This window comes from Oryctolagus cuniculus, chromosome 12 (genome assembly GCF_051225735.1).
Source record: "Oryctolagus cuniculus isolate XC-2025 breed Fujian yellow rabbit chromosome 12, ASM5122573v1, whole genome shotgun sequence".
In the NCBI taxonomy this organism is placed as follows: domain Eukaryota; kingdom Metazoa; phylum Chordata; class Mammalia; order Lagomorpha; family Leporidae; genus Oryctolagus; species Oryctolagus cuniculus.
The window spans coordinates 68,389,068-68,397,500 of NC_142878.1; positions in this window are offsets into that span (position 1 = coordinate 68,389,068).

Below are 8,433 nucleotides of genomic sequence, written 5' to 3' on the forward strand. Positions count from 1 at the left end.
CATCTGCTGGTTCACTCCCCAAATGGCTGCAACGCTGGGGCTGGGCTGATCTGAAGCCAGGAGCCTGGAGCTTTTTCCGGGTCTCCCACGTGGATGCAGGGGCCCAAGGCCTTGGGCCATCTTCCACTGCTTTCCCAGGCCATGGCAGAGAGCTGGATTGGAAGAGGAACAGCTGGGACTAGAACCATATGGGATGCTGGTGCTGCAGGCAAAGGCTTTACGCATTTCGACAGTGCTAACCCCAAGTGGCATCTTAACAGCCAGGCCAGTCCCCCCACTCCCTCACCAAAGGTATTCTTTGATCATTTTTTTCCGTAGTGCAGTGCCTGGCCTATAGTTGGTGTGTTAGTGGAGGTTCTCCAGAGGGAGGGAGAGAAGAGACAGTTGGATTTGAAGGAACTGGGTTACAAGATTGTGGGGGCTGGTAAATCTGAAATTGACAGGAGAGGCAGGTAGGCTGGAGATGCAGGAAATTGTTGATGTTGCAATTCAAGTCCAAAGTCATTGTAGAGACAGAATTCCCTCTTCTTCTGGACCTCAGTTTTTTCCTCTTAAGTCCTTTCAGCTGGTTGGATGAGCCCCTTCTACCCTCTACATTATATGGAAGAAAATCTGCTTCATGTAAAATGTTGATTTAAGTTGTAATTCATTAAAAATATATCTTCACAGCAAAATCTATACTGATGTTTGACCAAGTATCTGGGTATCATGGCCTAACCAAGCTTTCATGTAAAATTAATCATCACAGTTGGTTTTTGGTATATTTTGGGGAGTTTAATTCAGTCTGGTAGGGGGCAGGCATACATATGCATTGTTTTTTCATTTCATTTCCGTGAACTTGTATCTTAAAAATAATATATAATATAATGTAGTATATTATATTTATATAATATATTTATTATATGTAAATTATATAATTTATAAAAAAATATATAATGAATATATTTATAAATAATATAATAATATAATTAAGAACTGATTACATACATGCCAATAAGGAATATTACAATAAAAATTAAATTCATGCATTTCAGATGTGGCTAGGGAGCTTGTAATCCTTGAATAATCCACATCATTATTTCTATGCCTAATTATGTATTTAATTACACTAAAAAATAACAGGTCCCAAGGTCTTTGAAATCAGATGAACTCAGTTCATGCGTGAATGGACTGGTAAGTAGAAACACTGAGGCCACATCTGTCAACTAGAGGCTGCTCAGGTCTCTTAGAAATAATCCCAAGGAAGAAATGGGCAGTTTGAGAGCCTGCCTAATGGAGACCTTCCAGCACCGGATAAACCAGAGTGATTGTGCTGCCATCTTGTGGTGCTCTTTGCTCCCTGTGGTCTACAAATTGGTTTGGCTTCTCCCTTGTGAGCTCTTGACAGCTTCTGTCTGAAACATTTGATAGGATTTGAAGCTACGTTATTCTAACCTCTTGAATCTTTAGTTTGATATTGAGCTTTGAGTGTTCTGGGTGGCAGGACTGGGCCAGGGTACAGTTGGGATCTGTGAATGGAATCCAAGTCTCCCTTGTGGGTGGCAGGAGCCTCATTACTTGAGCTATCAATGCTGCTTCCCCAAGCTGGAGTTTGGAGCCAGAACTGGGTATCAAAACCCAGGCACTCTGATAAGGACATGAAGATTTTAAGCAGTGTCTTAAATGCTAGGCTAAATGCCTTCCTCCTGAGCAATTTGTATGGGGCTCTGTGAGAATGGATACTGGACTTTTCTTTAGTTCCTATGGGATTTGACTCTTGGGCTTCTATTCCTGTTTTCTGCACTTCCATAGATATTTTTTCAATGTCATCTCTTGCCCTCTGCCTCTCTATTTATGAGATAACCTCACCCAATCCCTATTTATTGCAACTGTCAGCATTAAACCTTGTCATTATCTTTGAGGTTTCTCTAGCATGTGTTGTTTTTCATAGTGTTTTCATACACATTAATCAATTTAATAATAAGAATGCTGCTTGGGAGATTTTGTGTTTCCACACCTGCTAATCCAGGAATTCAAGGAAGAAGATTCTAAAGACCAGCATTCAGATGCAGTCCGGCTGGCAGCCACATAGCTTTTCATTGTTTGCAGGATCTTCCTTTATTTTGTTCAGTGCCTTTCCTTGAGGTATTCTTATCTCTATGGCTGGATCTCTTTTTATTTTATTTTTTAAAAGATATTTATTTATTTAGAAAGGCAGAAGAAAGAGATATATCTTCCTTCCACTGGTTCACTCCCCAAATGGCTGCAACAGCCGGGTTGGGCCAGGAGCCAGGAGCTTCTGGGTCCCCAACATGGGTGGCAGGGGCCCAAGCACTTGGGCCATCTTCTGCTGCCTTCCCAGGCACATTAGCAGGGAGCTGGATGGGAAGTGGAGCAGCAGGGTCTTGAGCCAATGCCCAAATGGGATGCCAGCGGCACAGGTAACGGCTTTGCCTGCTATACCACAGTGCTGGCCCCTCTGGCTGGATTTCTAATCCCAGATCTACTTTTAGCTTTTTGCAAAACCTAAGTTCATAGCCTCAGCTCTGTTGAGGGCATCTGTTACATGCCAAGTGCCTTATATGTGATACCTCTGAGAGCATTGTCAGGGATTAGCTGTTGTTATCACCCTCTACTCACCAGGAAGCAGGGACATACTGTATCTGAGTAACTGCCAGGGCCACACAGATGCAAATGGTGGGGCTGGGGAAAGCGGAAAACTACCACACCACAGAGGGATTTTCTATTTTTAAAAAGTGTTTATTCATTTGAAAAAAAAAAAAAAAAAGCGGGGGGGGGGGAGGGAAGGAGGGAGGGAGAGAGAGAGGCCACCTGCTGTTTCACTCACTCCTCAGATGGCTGCAGCTGCCAGATCTGGGCCAGGTCAAAGCCAGAAACCAGAACTCCATCAGGGTCTCCCACAATGGTGGCAGGGGTTCTAGTACTTGGGCCGTCTTCTGCTGCCTCCCTGGGCACATTTGCAGGAAGCTGAGAAGCCAGGACTCAAACTGGCACTCTGATATGGGATGCCAGCATAATCCAGCATACCATAGCGCCAGTCCCAGAGGGATTTTCTTACCCCAAAGAACCTAGGAGCAGAGGAAGAAATGGACCTCAGGAGTTTTATTTTAAATCTCTCAATAAAACTGTATCCACAATTGGGAGTTATATGGGTTCACCATTTCATTTGCTGATTCTCTTAACCCAGTATGATAATATTGGAGAAACAGAAATGGAGGTGGGGCACGAGTCTCCCCTTGAGGAGGTGCCTAGTGGTAAGGATATTCTAAGGCTTATTTCCCTGCCAGGCTCCTGTAACTCTGGATATATCAGAAACACCACATCTCTCAGGCTGGAAAGGAGCAACAGTGAGACTGGAACTGTGTGAGATGCAGCTCAGGAGCCTTCCCTTGATGATAACGATGCTGGGGTAGACAGCAGGAAGAGAAGCAAGCAACACTGGAATGAGTGACATCCCCAGTAGTGCAGGGCCTTTTTTGAGACATTCACCACCATCACTATGTGGAGGAAGCTGCCTCTGACGTTGCCTTCCTGGGCTCGAGTTCCTGAGTCAGCAGCCTGCCACTCCACTCCATCTCTTTGCACCTTCATAGCTTTGGAGGAAAAGCAGAGCTGGGATTAGAAGCCAGGTTTTCTCCTCCAAGGGCAAATGTGCAGACAGGAGACGATCCCTAAGCTTCTGCCAGCATCCACATTTGGGGATGCCCTATGTACTGTAGTTCTCAGGGAGTGCTGGATGTTGGGCTGTGTTCGCTTAATAGCACTGATCTATCCTCGGGGTACAGTGGCAGCATCTGGGCCCATGCACTAATGACACATGGATTGTTTCCACCCTACAGCCTTGGCCTCAGATGCAGAATCCCGAGTTCTGTGAACTCCCACGATGAAGGAACAGGGCGGAGATTTGCCACGAGTGCACCCTTCCTGTTTGAATTGAGAGTGTAATAGCAGGGAGAGAAAAGGCGAGGCCTCTGTGAGTCACTTTGTCCCTCTGGTCCACTCAGGAGCCCTCTTATCCCACAGGTGTCATCTGACAGGAGCTTGTGCCACCTTACAAGTCAGACCTGTTAATAAAGATGCAGACTGGCATTTCAAGCGGGCTGTGTCACAGCCACCCTCATCTTTGTTCTGGGCTCCAAAGGTGGCCAGGAGGATACTCCTCACACACCTATAGCTACAGGAGCCCAAGAGGCCCAGCACTGTGCCCTGAGACCTGTCTGCATTTGCATCAAGGTGCACCTGCTCTGGGTTACTCCTAGCAAACAGCTCAGTGAGGCCAAGACATAGCGCCAGTCCCAGTGAGGCAGGTCCACTGCTGGGAGACATGAGACTTTCCCGAGGGTAACTTTGGCACAAGGACTCCACGTTGGCTGTGTTGAAGTCCGCTTGGCAAATTAGGATGGTTCTCTCCAATCTGCCTTCCTTCTCCTCCTCACTCACGCAGTCAGTACAGGAATACAGAGGCTGAAGGAAGTGGACCTGTTTGAAGGGCTGAATTATGGAAGGTTGAAAGGCTCACCAGAGGATTTCCATGAGCCACCATTCCCAAGGGAGTAAAAATGTGCTGGAATGAAGGGTGCAACATCACTAAGAAGTTTGCAGCCAGGGATGATGGTAGGCATGGTGGTGATAAGATGAGCTGAGTTTGTTCTGTGCTGCTCTAACAGAATACCTGAGACTGAAGGATTTATAATGGACAGAAATTCATTGGCTTCCTGAGCTGGAGGTTGAACTCCCCCTTCTATAGCAGCACGGGTCCCGTCCACAAGGTGAAGCACTTGTGACCTAATCACCTATCACCTCTTAGCATTGTCACAATGGCAATAAAATGTCAACATTAGTTTTGGAGCAATAACATTCTGTAATAACTACAGTAAATATAATGCTATAATAGCACCTATCAACTGAATATGTATTCTATGCCAGGTACAGTAGCAATCACTTTTATGTATCAATATTTCATTTTCATAAGGATCCTATCAGGAAGGTACTTTTATTTATTTTTAAAAAGATTTTATTTATTTTATTTGAGAGGTAGAGTTTCAGACAGTGAGAGGGAGAGACAGAGAGAAAGGTCTTCCATCTGTTGGTTCACTCTCCAAATGGTTGCAACGGCCGGAGCTGTGCTGATCCGAAGCCAGGAGCCAGGAGTTTCTTCCTGGTCTCCCATGTGGGTGCAGGGGCCCAAGCACCTGGGCCATCCTCCACTGCCCTCCTAGGCCACAGCAGAGAGCTGGATTGGAAGTGGAGCAGCCGAGACTACAACCGGTGCCCATATGGGATGCCGGCACTGCAGGTGGAAGATTAACCTACAGCGCCACCGTGCCAGTCCCCAGGAAGGTACTTTTAAAAAATACCCATTTACTAATGCAACTCACTGAGACATTCTCTTTGAAAGTGGTGCTGTGCAGACACAAAGATAAACTTTAGTTTTCATAGAGCCATGCATTTTGATATGTTTATGGCTAGTAATCTTTTTCTTATGTACCAGGAGGTCACTTTGTTTTTTATAGATTTTATTTATTTATTTGAGAGGTAGAGTTACAGACAGTGAGAGGGAGAGACAGAGAGAAAGGTCTTCCTTCCGTTGGTTCACTCCCTAAATGGCTGCAATGGCTGGAACCATACTGATCCAAAGCCAGGAGCCAGGTGCTTCTTCCGGGTCTCCCACGTGGGTGCAGGGCCCAAGGACTTGGGCCATCTTCTACTGCTTTCCCAGGCCATAGCAGAGAGCTGGATTGGAAGAGGAGCAGCCAGGACTAGATCCGGTGCCCATATGGGATGCCAGCACAGCAAGTGGATGATTAACCTACTGCCCCACGGTGCTGGTCCCGGAGGGCACTTTGGAAGGAGAGTCTTAGCTTGCCTGAGCCATATTCTTGCTGTACATCACTCTAAAATACATGTACTTAGCAGAAACAGGATTTTCACTATCACATCACCTTACTTACATAGGTGTGGCAGTCTAAACCACCACTTGCAACACCAGCATCTCATATCAGAGCACCAGTTTGAGTCCCAGCTGCACTGCTTCTGATCCAGCTCCCTGTTAATGCACCTGGGAAGGTAGTGGAAGATGGCCCAAGTGCTTGGGCTCATGCCACCTCTGTGGGAGACCAGGATGGAGTTCCTGGCTTCTGCTATTGGCCTGGCCCAGCCCTGACTGTTGTGGGCACTGGGGGAGTGAACCAGTGGATGGAACATCTCTCTCTCTTGCTCCGCCTTTCAAATAAATAAATGAATCGTAACAAAAGAAGATCTCATATTTATGGAGCATACACCCTACCCCACCCCCACCCAGTTTCCAGCCTCTTTCCCTGTGTTGGGAGGAGCACCCATTACAATAGTCCTGGTGGACGTCAGAGGGGCTGAGGATATCCTCTTCCTGCCCTGATGGCTTAGAAGCTGGCCTTTGACATTCACTGTCACCTGGACACTCCCACTGGGGACATGGATTGTCACTCTTATATTTGTGCTGTCCATTCTGCAGTCATTTGTGATGGCAGTGGGCGTATTCTGGAGGTGGCCAGGCTAAATGATGATTCTGCTAAATGATGGTGCTGTGCTTTCTGTCAGAGCTGTCCTCATCCTTTTCCACTTTTCCTGCCACCATTACTTGACCTTTTTGATGGTTCTAGGAGCCCCTGGAAGCCTTTTGCTTAATGTATCCAGAGTTGGTTTCTTCTTGCAACTAAGAACGCTGATTGAGATAGCAATAGCGCACTTAGTAGTCTGAGGAACACCTCCATACACTGTAGTGTATGGCCTGAAAAACAGCTCTATCTTCTAGGACATAGATGGGGAAATTCTAGCTTCCCAGTTCCTATTATCTGACAAGTAGGTTGGCTTACTGCACATTTGAGAGGGCATAGGGCTGCTTTTAAAAAACCAGGCATAAATCACAATAATTGGTCTCTGCCCCCCACCCCTCTGGTTCTAGAACTGCCTGGTGGTCTGGTAGGTGTTCCTCTGGCTCCTTGGTGCTTCCAGGAACTCACTCATCCCCAGTTCCCCCATGAGGCTCACTGCAGCTCCTCAGAAGCTGTGTCGCCTTGGCTGGGTTGCTGTCCCAGCTAGGGAGAGTTTGCTTGTAGCACTTGTACTTCTGAAGTTATCCAACTTTTAAATTATAGTAAGAGTTTTGGGACACTGCTAAGTTATAAGAAGAGACCGCTTGGGGCGGGCTTGGGTGCAGCTGTTAAGACCCCTGCATGGGGGGCCGGCGCCGCGGCTCACTAGGCTAATCCTCCGCCTAGCGGCGCCGGCACACCGGGTTCTAGTCCCGGTTGGGGCGCCGGATTCTGTCCTGGTTGCCCCTCTTCCAGGCCAGCTCTCTGCTGTGGCCCGGGAGTGCAGTGGAGGATGGCCCAAGTGCTTGGGCCCTGCACCCCATGGGAGACCAGGAAAAGCACCTGGCTCCTGGCTTCTGCCATCGGATCAGCGCGGTGCGCCGGCCGCGGCGGCCATTGGAGGGTGAACCAACGGCAAAGGAAGACCTTTCTCTCTGTCTCTCTCTCTCTCACTATCCACTCTGCCTGTCAAAAAATAAAAAAAAAAATAAAAAAAAAATAAAAAAAAGACCCCTGCATGGGGCTGGCTGTGATGTAATGGGTAAAGCTGGCATCTGCAGTGCCGCCATCCCATATGGGCACCGGTTCAAGTCCCAGCTGCTCCACTTCCAATCCAGCTCTCTGCTGTGGCCTGGGAAAGCAATAGAAGATGGTTCAAGTCTTTGGGCCCCTGCACCCACGTGGGAGACTCAGAAGAAGCTCCTGGCTCCTGGCTTCTGATCAGCACAGCTCTGGCCGTTGCAGCCATTTAGGGAATGAACCAGCGGATGGAAGACTCTCTCTCTCTCTCTCTCTGCCTCTGACTGTGCCTCTCTGTTAACTGTGACTTTCAAATAAACAAATCTTAAAAAGAAAAAAAGAAAAGAAAAAGACTCCTGCAACCCATATCGGAGTTACTAGATTCAAGTTCCCCACTCTGCTTCAGATCCAGCTTCCTGCTAATATGCACCCTGGGAGGCAGTAGCTGATGGTTCTAATATCTGAGTCCCTGTCATTCACAGGGACTGAGTTTCGGGCTCCTGGCTTTGATCTGGTCCAGTCCCAGCTGTTGCAGGCATTTGGAGAGTGAACCAGCAGATGGAAGAGTTCTCTTTCTTCCCTTCTGTCTCCCTGTCTGACTTTCCCTCTCTCTGCCACTCTGCTTTTCAAATAGATACAGTTTTAAAACAATTAAATGATAAATAATTTTTTAAAAGTGGCCGCTGGATCTGATATGGCAAACCACTCAGCAACAGTTTGCACCTACCCGGAAAAAACAGTCACTTGAAGCTGTCTAGTCAAGAAAGCGGGATGGGAATAGGTGTGGAGGCCCACGGCTGGGACCTGGCCAGCCCCGCCTGCGCGCTCTGAGGGGCGCCCGCCC